This window comes from Microcebus murinus, chromosome 17 (genome assembly GCF_040939455.1).
Source record: "Microcebus murinus isolate Inina chromosome 17, M.murinus_Inina_mat1.0, whole genome shotgun sequence".
In the NCBI taxonomy this organism is placed as follows: Eukaryota; Metazoa; Chordata; class Mammalia; order Primates; family Cheirogaleidae; genus Microcebus; species Microcebus murinus.
In genome coordinates, this window is record NC_134120.1 from 51,946,952 (window position 1) to 51,961,173 (window position 14,222).

Below are 14,222 nucleotides of genomic sequence, written 5' to 3' on the forward strand. Positions count from 1 at the left end.
TTAGCTGAGGCTGATCTGAATAGCCCTGGAAGTAAGGTAACACCACAGGTGAGGAATATATTACTAAATATTGGGGTAAAATGCTCTGCTAGTTCTGTTCCCAGTGAGTAAAATCCAGTCCCCTTTCCCTTTGTCTGCCCGAGCTGAACACATCCTGAGTGGCCCAGCACTCAAGCAGTGCTCACAACATGCCGGGCACTGTCTTAAGCATTTTAAGTGAGGAAAACCAGGCACAGAAAGGGAGTGGAGTTGGCCTAAGAATCTACTGGCAGGTGGCACAGCTGGAATGCTTAGTTAGGCTGCCTGGCTTCCAGGACTGTGCTCCTGACCACTGTGTCATACTGCTTATCAGGGAACTGCAGAATATTTAAGTTAAAAAGGAAGGCTGTCAACAGATAGGCAAAGATTGGTCTGGAGATGAGGGTTTAGGGAGATGGACATGTGGAGGGATTATTTATCTACCTGGGAGGTGGGATAAAGTCTTAAGGTGTGCTATCTATGGGGTGCACATGAGACCAGGGAAACACAGTTCAGTCAGAGGACAGAGAATGGAGACCAGAGCACTGTGGGGGGTAGGGAGAGAGGACGCTACAATGGACACCAAGAGAGAGGCCCATTCAAAGGACGTAGCATTTTGAGGCTGGGGTCTGGGGGAGAGGGTCAGAGAGGGATACGCTGTGGGTGTGACTCTGCACATGTGTGTCTAGGACCAGGAACCAAGGGTGCTGAGCAATAGTGCAGTCTCAGCTGAAGTCTGTAAATGAAGACTGGCCTGGTCAAACACAGCAACCAGTCCATGAAAAGTGGATTGCCTGAGAATGAAGCAAGAAGGTGCCCAGAAAGACTGGAAGAGATGGAAGCTGACCTGTTCCTCTCAGACCATGCACCGCCACACGGACAGGAAGGAGAATATTTCCCCCTAGAGGTTTAGAAACACATTTCACACATTGTGGTACTGGAGTCCCCACCTACCTTGTGAATTACCATGGTCCCCACTTTCAAATGAGGAAACTGGTACGAAGATTGCCTCACCATTTGTCAGCCGTCATAGTACCAGCAAATGACACGAGGCTGGAAACAAACCTGGAACCTGACTTCCATCTCACTATTCTTTCCAGTAACATATTTTAAAATATTCCATTTTCTTATCTCTGCGAAGTTTACCTTTCAATGTGCGTGTGCAATGTCTTAAGATGAGGTCACCTTTAATAAACATTCCCTGGGAGCCTCTAGCTTGGAGGTTTCATCTCCCTTCCTTCTCTCTGATGGCTGTTAATTCTTTTTTTCCTTCCTAAACTTTAAAATGTGCCCTTAAGCAAAGATTTCAAAATAGGCACTGTTAAATTCTGCTAAAAGCAAAACCAACAGTTCTGTGCCAGAGAGAGCCTTCCCCCCACTGGGGAGCTGCCTGGGTGTCTGTCGGGCTGGAACTGGTGCCAGGAGTGCCGTGCCTTCCGTGGCTGCCGTGCCTTGCAGTGGCCTGGTGGGAAAAGCGTGGGCTCGGGTCACGGGCTGGGGTCCGAGTTTGACTCTGCTGTGCCTTTGCCGTGCAGACTTTATCTCGATGTTTCACTTCCCAGAGCTTCAGCTTTTCTGCTGGAAAACGGACTTACTAACACAGGATTGCTAAGGGAATGCAATCCCTTGCATGGGACTGCACTATGGCCCTGTTGGGAAGGACCCCTTTTGTTGTTTTCTCCCTTCACTTCCAGACTAGGGAGTAGGTAACCCCCAGTGAAAACGCAAGCAGGTCCCCCACGGCCAGTGGAAGGTAGCGCGGTAGCGCCTCTGCCTCATCCCTGCGTCTGCTCCGCGGAGCCTGCAAGGCGGGCGTCAGCCTCGGGCCCGGCCTCCGGGGCCTTGCAGAGCAGCTGCCTCCGTGACTGCAGGAGGCTCAGGATGGGGACGGCTCTAATGTACCCCCTCTGCCCTCCTTTTTTGTCTTTTTTTACTTCCCTGGGGGGAGAGAAGGGTGCTACGAAGTGAGAAGAGGAATGAGGGGAGCAGAGAGAGTGGAGACCCTTCTAAAATGGGTTCATATCTCAAGCGTAGAAAGCAGTGTGCGTCTGAACAAATTCACACTACTCTTCACACTTCTGCCGTGTCCTCCCTCACTCAAGCCCACTGCGGGCCACCCTGCGCGTGTGGGGACTTACCTGGAGGGGCATCCGCCCGCCCTCGGGGCCGCAGGATGAGCGGAACCCCCAGACCTCACCCCGTCATTGGTCCCAGCTCCCTGCCTGCTCCGCCTTTCGCAGGGGTGAGGATAGGTAACCTTTTTTGATATGTCTTTCTCAATATTTCCCTCACTCAGACTGGCTGTTAGTAAAAGTTCACAAAACAAAACAAATGACCAAAAGTAGGTTAGTGGAAAGGTGAGAAATAAGAACTTGTGAAAAAATTCTAAACCAGTGTATGATTTGGGGATTTAGCAAAGTGAGCTGACAAACTAGGCCATTCAAATCTATTACACCAATATTTTTTTTGGCAAGAGATTGCTTGCTGGCTTTGCATGCTACTTTACTTCCAGACTTAATTCCTTGTTTAAAAAAAAAAAACAAAAACTGGAGGAAAATTTTCCACTAGCTGTATTTTACTTAGATGCAGAGGCAAAGCCTAGCCAATGCACACTATGATATATTTTAGACATGATCACATTGAAATAGTGAAACACTAAGTTATTAGAAATAATGAACTTTCTTGCATGAAGTCATCACATGAATTACCCTGGTGCCTGTCAGACCTCTAATCAAGAGGAGCTGCCTGAAATGGTAGGAATTTCACTGCTAGGACACTGTGGCCCCACAGCACGTCAGACCTGGGAGGGGGTGGTCTTCCATTAAGCTGCAGCATGAGAGGAAGTCACCTTCTAACACCATCCTTAGATGAACACTTCTAGGGTATAACAGCTGAATTCCAATAGTCATTTATTGTCCAACAGTCAATAATTGTCCAATAGACATTTATTCTAAAGTAATTAAAATACAAATAGAATTATAAGCTATGTGATAACAGACAATGCAATAAAAACAATTCTCCAATTGTTGGAGGGGCCTGGTATGATATATTCACAGTTTCTGCTGGTATCTTCCAAATTTTTGTTTTTTTTAGATAGAAAATGTAAATTATATTTAGCTTAAGTCTGCATTTGAATTTAAATCACTAAAAAAAATCTAGTTTCTATAAAACATTTTTGGAGCAATCTTGCATATAATACTCATTTGCTTAGCCAACTTTTTCTCTATAGATAGGAAAAGTCAATATTAGGCCTCTAGACAAAATTATCATGTATCTTCAATCACCAATGTCCAGAGTAATAAGGCTTTGGTGTAAATCTTGTCAATATATGTCTGTATGTATATGCATTTTTCTAAATGCACATTTCACTTTTCCTTATAAGTAATGTACATGGGTAGACCAGGGGGTCTTAAGTCGCATTAGAAGCATCTGTGATTTTAGATCTGGTGATCCCAAATTGATTAAATGGGAGTTCTGGGGCCTGTGGATGGGGAGTGGGCACTGGTGGTTTGACAAGGTCTCTGTCACCAGGGTTGAGACACATGAACCTGGAGGCCTGTCCCTGTCCTCAATACTGTTCGTTTCCTATTCTCCTCCTGTGGGGGCGTTTCTGTATGAAATCTCAGACGGTAACTAGGAAGGGGCAAGCTCCACCCAGTCACACAGGGGCTCACCTCCTGGGACTCCCAGGTGCTCGCAGGGCTCCACAGGGCCAGCGAGGAGCCAGCTGGGTCTACTACAGACCGAGCACAGCGCAGAGCAGGGCCCGCTGAGGTGGGGGCGGCCGGGCAAGGAGACAAGACAAGAAAGGAGAGACCTGGAGTCTAGCTGGGGGAAAACAGGTGCAGGCAGGTGTGTCTGCAGTCTCTTAGTGGGAATCCCTAAGACAGCAGCTGGGAAATCAATGGAGGCTCAATGTGGGTCCTCCGGAGGCCACTCAGAGGTGTCTGAGTTATATCCCTTTCTTTGGCTGTGGGGAGCCAGGAAGAGCTTTTGGGCAGGGAAGCACGACAATCAAGGCAGGCTTTTATGAAGGTTATTTTGTGCTGCAGGGAGGTCGCTTGTCCTGCTGCACTGCCAATTTTCCATACCTGCTACAGAGAACAGATCTTCTCAAATGGCAACTACTTTATAACTCTGCTCTTGCTTAAGTGCCTAGTTATAGTGTTCTCAGAGCTTTTACCTAAAGAAAAAATATCTCCTTATGGGGAATAAACCTGAAGAAAACAGCAATACAAAAAGGAGGAGATATTTGGCATGCTATTAACTCACATGGGAGACTTCAAGATACACTGACACCATCTTGTAGAAAAGAATGTCTTTACCTTTAGCAAAACAGAACAACTTCACCTCCAAACAGATGGAATTTAGTCACAAACCCAGAATCATGTGTATCATGTGCAAAAGGCTGGCATTAAGGGCATGAACGTGTTCTACTCCCTACATCCCATCACTATTCATGGTGCTTACGTGCGTGGATGGTAACTGACCACATTTATTAAATAAAAATGAGCTAAGGTTGAGCTATGTATAATATAAGCCAGAGAACCCTTTCCTTTACCGGGACAGAGACTTTTCCAGAAGCACAGTGTTTTGGAGGTACAGGAACTTATGTTTCCTCTAGTCCGCCCCTCTCATTTCACCATAATGAAGGCCCTGTAACACCATCTCCGTACTTTTCTGGCTGGAATAAAACACCCCCATCTGTTTTCCCAGAACAATATATACTCCTGCTATAGCAGTTATTTTATTTTGCTTGATGCATACTGCTGTGGAAAGAGCAGGCATAGCTTTAAACCCAGAGAGATCTTGGTTCCCATTCCAGCTATCCCAGAGTCAAGCTGTGTGACTCTCGGAATGTTACTTAGTCTCTCTGAGCCTCATATTTCCTCCTCCAGAAAATGTCATCTAGTTTTAGATAGCAAAGATAGACACCAGCACAGAGAGTTATTACAAATTCTGAGCCCTAGAAATCCAGCAGATACCTTGAGAATTCCTCAAACTTTAGTTTCACTTTTTATTTTTTACAATGAATGAAGATGGGCTATGCTTCTGTCTCCGTGCTCATCAATGGTACTTTTCACATGATGGTAGTGCAAGGTGGCCGTTAAAAATTAAATGAGATGCATGTGTATAGTATATAGTGCCTAGGATAGGATATTGTTTCCTCCCTCCCTGACATACTCATTTATCTCCCTGCCTCCCTGACCTCATCTCCTTCCCTGTCCACCCTGCTTCCATGTCTCAGCCACAGCAGGCCTCCTCTCAGTCCGCTGAGTGCTGTAGCCTGTGCTGTTCTCTCCACCTGGAATGCCTCCCCCTTCTCTTTGCTTGGCTGACTCGCAGGAGCTCAGATTGCCTGGCACTTCCACAGGCGGGCCCTATGTGACTCTCAAGTGCAACTTCAGCTCCTCCTGCCCCATGTATTACTTTCCCTCCCTCCGTTGGCACACTATGCCTCCTCACCATTTCTCTTTTCACGGTCTGTACTTGAACAAGTGCATGTCTGTCTGTGTCCCGTTACTGTACACCCAGGCCTTAGCCCGGTGCTTAGCACACGGTTGGGGCTTAAGAAATACATGTTAAGCAAATGAGTCCATGGCTATTACGTTTCCTTAGGGGAGAATCTATCTCTTTTTCAGTCCTCAAGATGTACAAGGCTTTGCCTTTAATAGACACTTAAAAGTTCTAACGATTGACCTTAAATGACTCTCCACATGTCACACTGCAAGTTAGTCGCTTGATACCTGGTACCTTTTATCTACACTGGAGCTGCCTATAATATTAACTTGTTTAATTATTCTTACACTCACACTATTCTATAACTGGAATGGGGAAAGAGGAAGATGATAGATAAAAAAAATTCACAGCCAGCAGTGTCAAGGTTTTTTAAAAGTGAATTTAAAACAGCAAGGACTTAGCTAGCCCCACCTGTAATATTTCTGTAATAAAATGTTGATATATAAATTTTAGCCACATTAGAATTTTTTAGAAATATTTCTGGGCTGTGGAGTCCGGCTCACCTGTAAAACACCAGGTCATCTGAAAAAGTCAACACTGGCTGTCCCCATCCGGGGCTGAATCTAGCGACATGCTGAGCCAGACCAGCCCAGGGCCTGGGAGGGGACACCCGCTGTGCTGGCGGGACTTCTCACCCCTCTGCCTGCTCCCCACGCTCGCCCAGGGACCTCCACTGCAGACTTTTGCCAACAAAGCATCCACTCGTCCAGTGCTACGCCAGGTGGCTGGGATATGAAGATGAGCAAGACTCATCTTTTGCTCTCAGGAACTTACAGTTGGCAGGAAAGGTGGATCTGGAAAAAATCAGCTGTAGAGACGCAACACATGAAACGAGAATTGTACACCAAGTTCAAGGGTGAGACAAGGGAAAAATAAGGAGCAACAGAGAGTTGGGTCGTCGGGCCAACGCAAGCCTGCAAGGTGGATGGGGCTTGGGGCCTTCCAGGCAGAGGACTACCTTGTGCTGGGGACGGGGCCGTGGGGCCACAGGGTATATTGGGGAGCCACCTGGTTTGATACAATGAGAGCACAACCTCATGTGGGGAAGGTGGGGCAGGGTGCCGCAGAGCAAGGTGGGTGGAGAACACGGAATCCCCTAAGCACGTGAAGAAGCACTTTGACCATTTCCCTGGAGCTTGTGGCGCATGGCAGCCTTATGAATGGACCACCCCCTCGGATTCAGGTACTAGAAAGATCACCCTTGGGGCAGAGGATGGGCTGGTGGGCTGTGAGGCTGACAGCAAAATGCACACTTTAGGCAGCCAACCCTGCCTGCAAGCTGAGGAAGGGGGCCCTGGGGCCCACGCCTGCTCGCCCCTGTGCTAACGCCAAAGCGTATCTGTGAGGCGGGAGGAGCTTCCTGGAAACATGACCCGTGTCCACACTGCATTGTCTCCACAAACGCCTCGCCAGAGAGGCTTCCGTGTCTCCAAGTAATTCTTTCCAAATAAATATGCTTATCTTTCCAAATGGGATGAATTTTCCAGATAAAACTAGACACAGAGCTCAGCCTGGGGGAAAGTGGGCTCAGCAGAAGCACCTTTACATGTCCCTGGGCCAGCAGCAAACTAAAGTAACGGGAATTTTGAAAATTTCATTGAATTTGAAAGAGAATTTGCCTGATATTTTGGGGAGTGAAACAGCTTTTGATATTTCATCCTTTATTTCTAAACTAAAATATGACAGGCTAACCTAGACAAGCTCTTTTAGAGCAAGTTGGTTTCCTTCCTTCCTTCCTTCCTTCCTTCCTTCCTTCCTTCCTTCCTTCCTTCCTTCCTTCCTTCCTTCCTTCCTTCCTTCCTTCCTTCCTTCCTTCCTTCCTTCCTTCCTTCCTTCCTTCCTTCCTTCCTTCCTTCCTTCCTTCCTTCCTTCCTTCCTTCCTTCCTTCCTTCCTTCCTTCCTTCCTTCCTTCCTTCCTTCCTTCCTTCCTTCCTTCCTTTTGTTTCTTTTGTTTTTTGTTTTTTTGTTCTCCTAGGCTTAGAAATAATCAGAGCTGTTAATTTACACCCAATGAGTTCTGCTATTTGTAGCTCACCAAAGCATATAATTCCACCAAGAGATCCTTTGAACAAGAATTTTACAAAATTATACATTTTAATAATAATCATTTTCAATTCTTGTGGTTATTTCAGCTTATGTAGTAAAAATTATAAAAAAGTGGAATTGTGATTTTAGCCATTATTTCCTACAAGGACACAATGTGAATAATGTGACTAAATACTGTTTTTTTCCCCAAGAGTTTTATTCACATGGCACAAGAATGGAAGTTGCAACAATTTGAAAACTTACATATATAATAAAGTTCTTTCTGGGTAAAGCCCAGAAGTTTTAGATTCAATTATATTAGTAAAATTAGATGAATGAATAAGTCTGGAGTTACAAGGAGCCACGGTCCTAAATGAAATCAGCAGAGCCCCCTCCCCTCATTCATGCATCTTGCTCTCCCGGGAACATGATCCCACCCCCTTACTCCTGTCGTCAGGTCCCTCCTCCTCCTGGAGCCATGCGGCTCAGTGTTCTAGGCAGTGCTGTGAGCCCGTGCCCAGAGCACCTGTCCTGGAAGTGCCTCTCAAGGTCGGGCACCTGCTACTGTCTTTCTCCAGCACAACTGTGAATTGCAGAGTCTGGGTCTGTCCCCATCTCGCTTACTGCTGCATCATCTCGGTCTGGTTTGCTGCTTAGCACATAGGAGGTGCTCAAAAAAGACCTTTGGTATCTCTTAGACTCCTTAGAACATATTTTCCTTACTTACATTTAACATAATACTTACATGGCACTTACTATGTACCTGCCACTCATTGTTCTAAGTTTTGATTTTTCCAAATACTAACTCCTCAGAATTATCGACCCCATTACAGGGGAAGCAGGTGCGGTACAGAGGGGTCAAGTTGCCTAAGGTTCCACACTTAATAGTAGTGAAAGCAGGGTCTGAAGCCAGGCAGTGTGGCTCAGACTCTACCCATGCCGGCAGCTACTCTGCTGTGCTGTCCTCTCGGAGGGAGAAGGACCCTAGTGGCTCCAGCAGCAGAGTGTCACCTCCAGAAGCGCCCCCCCCATAAGGTCTCCGCCATGAGGTAAAACTGCTCCCCCAAGCATGGCCAAAATTGCTAGCTGGGTTTTCCGTAGGCTGAAGTAAAACTGCCTCCTTAAGCTTCTATCCATTTGCCCCAGTTCTGCTCTCATGAATAGCCTTGAAATAGTCAATTTTCTCTACCACATTAAAATAAAAACATAACCTTACTGTACACCTAGATGTTGCACATTTGTATGCCTTGCAAACATTCTAGAGTTACTCAGGCTTTTCCCCTACACTGAGCTAAGCCTCCCTTTCGTCATTCTGATTTAGTGAGACTTTGTTATTATTAGAAGAGGGTGCATCCAGAAATGTAATTTTTCCAAAGCATAGTGAAGACTAATTTTCAAAATGGTTGGAAAATAGCTGCATTTGGAGCAGCAGTTCGAGCGAACGGCTGCGCGGGCTTGATGCGTGCGTCTGACAGTCACCATCTGTGCTCTCCACAGAGGCGGCCACGCCACGCAGGGACACAGCAAGGTAAAGATGCAATCAAGGACTTATAAAATAGCACAGCAGTGAGTGCGTGGGTTTGATTAAATCTGAACCTTCTCGCCACCGTGTGCCCCGCTGCACTGCCACGCTGGGTCCGGGCTTTACTGCCCTGGGGTGACGCCAGGGGCTGGAGCCGGCACTTTTTTGTTTTTTCCAATTCAACGTATTACAAAGAGGCTATTTTTGAAAAGTTATTTACAAGATGGCCTTTCTTATTTATGAAAATTTCATTTGTGAAAATAAAGAAAAATAGAGACTCAGAATTCAGCCAAGATTACAGTAAGGGAAGCTTTCTCGGGTCATGTAGACACGTGCCTCGCTGTGCTCTTGTCCTTCCGTTTTCAGGGAAGTTTGGGTCATCGTTTGGCTCAGGTCACTACGGATGAGCCCTCACCTTACACTTCTGGAGGCAGAGAGCTGTGCGATGAGAGCTGAGGGGCTACTGGAAAGGCAGATTTTGAAGTTGTGAGAACAAGTGAGTAAAGGAAAGCATGGGTGGAGGGACAGGAACACGCAGCCCCCCGCAGGGGCAGGGCCGGCAGGGAGGAGAGCGAGTGGGCGACTGATTCCAATCATTCTAAGTAATACTATTTCAGTTACTCTAGTCGGCTCCGGGACAGAAGCCAGGCACAGGGGGCCGCACGCCCGCTGGGCTTCGGCCCTCGAGCTTGACATCCGTCTCGCCATGCCTGGGAGGAAGGCCAGCGAAGCTTTTCCAAGAGAAAGGGCCAGCCCAACCGTGCCACCAGTGGGATTATGCAGCACACAGAAGATGCTAAGTCAGGACCAGTGACTAAGAATCCACAAGCACCATGAAGACAGCTGGGGACCAGTGAAGTGTTGAGGGGCGGGCACTTAGGGGCAGCAGGAATATCTTTCCACGGGGTAGGATTTAGGCATTATCTAGATACTAAATCCATGGATCCTTTAAATGAATAAAAGGAAGTAAAGCTAAAATCACCAATACTAAAAATACCTCTTAATAATTTTATTTTCCCTCCTAATCTCAATGCATTTGGGTGCTCGATATTTGGGGATTTAACAGAGGGGAAAAGCTGACTCAGGTGAGATGCAGTTTAGATGTGCAGCTGGTCCTCAGCATCTGTGGGTTTCACATTGTGGATTCAACCGACCATGGACTGAATATATCCAGGAAAAAAAATACATTACAATAATAAAAAATAATACCAGTAAAACCAATACAGCATAGCAACTATTTACATAGCATTCACATTGGGAAGACGTGCATAGGTTATATGCAAACGCTATGCCATTTTATATCACGGACTTGAGCATCGGTGAATTTTGGTATCTGCAAAATGGTCCTGGAACCAGTCCCCCTCAGATACCTATGACAACTGTTCAAGGACCACAAAAACCATAATTGTGGTTTCCTTCCTCTATTCAAAATGAATTATCCTCAGCCCCCAACAAATCAAACCAAAACCACAGACACAGAACAGCAGCAGAAAGGCCTTGGTGGCTCTTCCCTTGGTGACCACCCTGGCTCTGCATCCGAGCCCAGCTCTATCCTCTGGCCCCCTCTCAGCCCTGAGTTCTTATCCAACCAGTGTCCAGGTTTGGTTGATTATGTGTCTTCCAAATGGAAAGCAAGTAAAAAGGACTTTATTCAAAAGAATTATTGCAAGGGGGGAAGGACTGCTGCAGTGGGGGTAAGGGACCACTGGGACAGGGAGAAGCTCTAACCACAGATCCGTGAGTGCTCCAGGGCTCGAGGGGAGTAAATGAGGCTAGAAAAAGAGGGGTGGGAAAGCGGCATGATCCTTTAGCCACTCAGAGAATGTTGTACCTGGGGCTGGCCTGCTTTCCTGGAGGGGCCCTTGAGGAGGGGCTGTCTGCTCACTCAGGCTGAGGGAAGGAGAGAAACTTAACCAAAGGTTGGTGAACAAGCATCTTGCTCCCATTGGACGAAAGAGTTCAGCTAATCATTCATGAAGCAAAGCATGGGGATTTGGAGGGTTTGTGTCTGGCCTTGCAGACAAGCCGGGATCCGCCAGTCTTCCTAAGTCACAGGGCAAGGGGGCTTCTTTGCAGTGAGCTGCTTTCTAGAACACAAAGGGTGGGAGGATTTCTTAACCTTTGCTGTTTTCCAGGATCAAAGGGTCAGGTAAAGTCCACATTGTCCATCCCTGTCCCCTCCTTTCCGTCCTCACTGTCAGCATCCCAGCCAGGTGCCACTTGCAGTCCATGATGGCCTTTGTCTTCAGGCTCCTCTGTTTGCAAATTGCCTCTAACCCTCCCTCAGAATTCTTCTCAGTACACATCTAGCCACGTCACTCCACTAAATCCAAACAGGAGGAGGCATTCTGTCTCCGCGTCAGGCTACAGGGAGAAAGCATTTAGTTGTGAAGCCTGGCCCTCATTCTGTCTACACATGTGTGGGAATAGTCCAGGAAAATCCAGCCCATTCAATAATGGGTGATCTTAGACAAAGGGGAGGGAGAAAAGGAATTGTTATGGTATTGTTATAAAGATGCTATGAGAAAAATGTAGATGGGACAAGCAGAATGTATTATGTTTTAAAAATGCACCCAGGAAAAATGTTGCCATCAAAGAAATGAAAAAAGTGGTCAGACATTTGACATGTGTTTAGAACACAAAACAAAGCATGTGAAGCAATTTTCTCTAGGGATGAAGAACACAAAGGAGAAATGTGATAATTCAAGAAAGAGAATTATCTGGCAAGTCAATAGAAAACAATGCTCGAGAGAGAAGTAGAAGGAAATAAATAAAACCATCATAGGAACTAAAATGGAACTGGAAGGAGCAGAAAAGAGAATAGACCCTGTACAATCCAAAGCAAGGGACATAAAAGATAAAATGAGAAACAGAAGCAAAATTAAAGTGAAATAAGAAAAGAACTGAAAAAATACTATAGAAGGAGATTCAGCAAATACATAACTATCATCTCTGAGGAAAAATCAAAACAATGAAATAGAACAAATATTTAAATATATAATATTAAATAAAACAATTCTTTCCTGAATCTATATGTGTGAATACACTTGAATCTATATACCAAAAGAACATATTCATGTACCACATCAGGTGAATGAGAATTCAGTTACAAGACCTTAGTAAAGTTATTGGAGATTGAAGATAAACACTCATTTGGATAGCCAATCAAGTATCAGACATTTTCTCAAAACCTTCAAAAACAAAAGACAGGAGTGACATCAGGGAAGGAAGGTGGTGGGTAGGAAGTACCAGGACTCTGTCTTCCCATCCAGATAACAATCGCATTGGCAGAATCTGACTGATGTAACTATTTTGGAATTCTGGAGTCTTGAAGCTTGCAGGGAAAGGCTTAAATGGCAAATTATGGTGACTTGGGTCAATTTCACCTCTTTAGTGTAGTAGCAGCTACCCATTCCTCACCCTCCAGCCCTGTGGTAAGCAGCTGTGCCCACATTCAGCTTACTTGTGGCTTGTAAGAACAGGGTGGGCAATAAGGACCTTACCCTCCAAATATTGGGGATCTGTGCCCTAATCACTGATTGCTGCTTCTGGCCATGGAAGTGTAGGCACAGAAGCCTTTGTAGTAACCCCCAGTGGCTGAAGTGGCTCCCAGGGTATGCAAATACAAGTGCCTTAAATTTTTTCCCTTAGTTTTTCCCCTTTTCCCCATTTATTTTGGAAGGTAAGCATCTAAGGACTAGAACATTTAAAAGTAATAACATACCAAAGAATTTAGAAAGTCACTGCATATGAGTGAGGAAAGATACAGGCTCAGAAAGGACCTGAGAAGATCTTGAGTTTATACTTCATGCTGACAGCTGGCACAGAGATAGCAAAAAAAGTAAAAAAAAAAAAAAAAAAAGAAAGAAGAAGAACAAAAACAACAATGGCAAACCCTGTGGAGGGAAGAGAGTATGATTAATAAAGATACCATATTTATGAGATCCAAATGTCCAGTTTTCAACAAAAAAATCTAAAAAGCATATAAAGAAATAGGAAAGTATGATCCATTCAAAGGAAAAAGATAAATCAGCAGAAACTGTCTGATTTAGAAAGATCAGATGGCAGACTTACCAGATAAAGGCTTCAAAGATCAATAAAGAGATAGAAAACATAAAGGACCAAAAAGGAAATTGTGGAGTTGGAAAGTACAATAACTAAATGAAAAGTTAACTAAAGGGATTCAAAAGCAGATTTGAGCGAGTAGAAGAAATAATTAGTGAACTTGAAGATAAGAGAATTGAAATTATTGAGTATGAGGAATAGAAAGTAGCAAGATTAAAGAAAAGTGAACAGAGTCTAAGGAACCTGTGGGACACTATCATACAAACCAATATATACATTGTGGGAGTTCCAGAAGAGAAAAAGAGAGAGAGGAAGGAGCACAGAGATTATTTGGAGATATAATGGCTGAAAGCTTCCCAAATTTGAGAGAAGTCATGGATCTATAAATCCAAGATGCTCAACAAACTCCAAGTAAGATAAACGACAAAGAGATCCACAATGAGGCATGTTATAATCAAACCTTTGGAATCCAAAGACAAAGAGAGAATCCTGAAAGTGACTTGTCATATATAAAGGATCCTTTAGAAGATTATCAAAGGCTTTCTCAAGCAAAACTTTGCAAGCCAGAGGACAGTGAGATATGTTTAAAGTGCCGAAAGAAAAACAAAACAAAACAAAACTATCAACCAAGAATATTATATAAGACAAAATAGTCTCTCAAAAATTTAAGAGAAATTAAGTCATTTCTAGAACAAGAAAAGTTGAGAGATTCATTCCCAGTATACCTGTCCTATAATAAATGCTAAAGAGAGTCTTTCAAATTGAAATGAAAAGACTAGACAGTAACTTGAAGGCACAGGAAAATATAAAGTTCTCTGGTAAACATAAATACATAGACAAATATTTAAAAAGTATTATTGTAATTATTTTTTCATCTTGTTTCTGATTTTTTGCATGGTTTCAAAATGGTGCATAAAAGCATTTAATAGTCTATGTTTTTGGACCCACATTATATAAAGATGTAATTAATGATATCAATAACTGCAAATTGGTGAGGAGGGAGCTATATAGGTGTGGAATTTTTATATGCTATTGAAGTTAAACTGGTATAAATTCAAATTAGAGTGTTATA

General features: G+C 44.5%; 1 protein-coding gene across 2 annotated transcripts in view; it reads right to left on the reverse strand.

The window, feature by feature from the left end:
* Positions 1 to 14,222, reverse strand: part of L3MBTL4 (L3MBTL histone methyl-lysine binding protein 4) — a 436,533-nt gene that overhangs the window by 31,010 nt on the left and 391,301 nt on the right. The window lies entirely within an intron of this gene.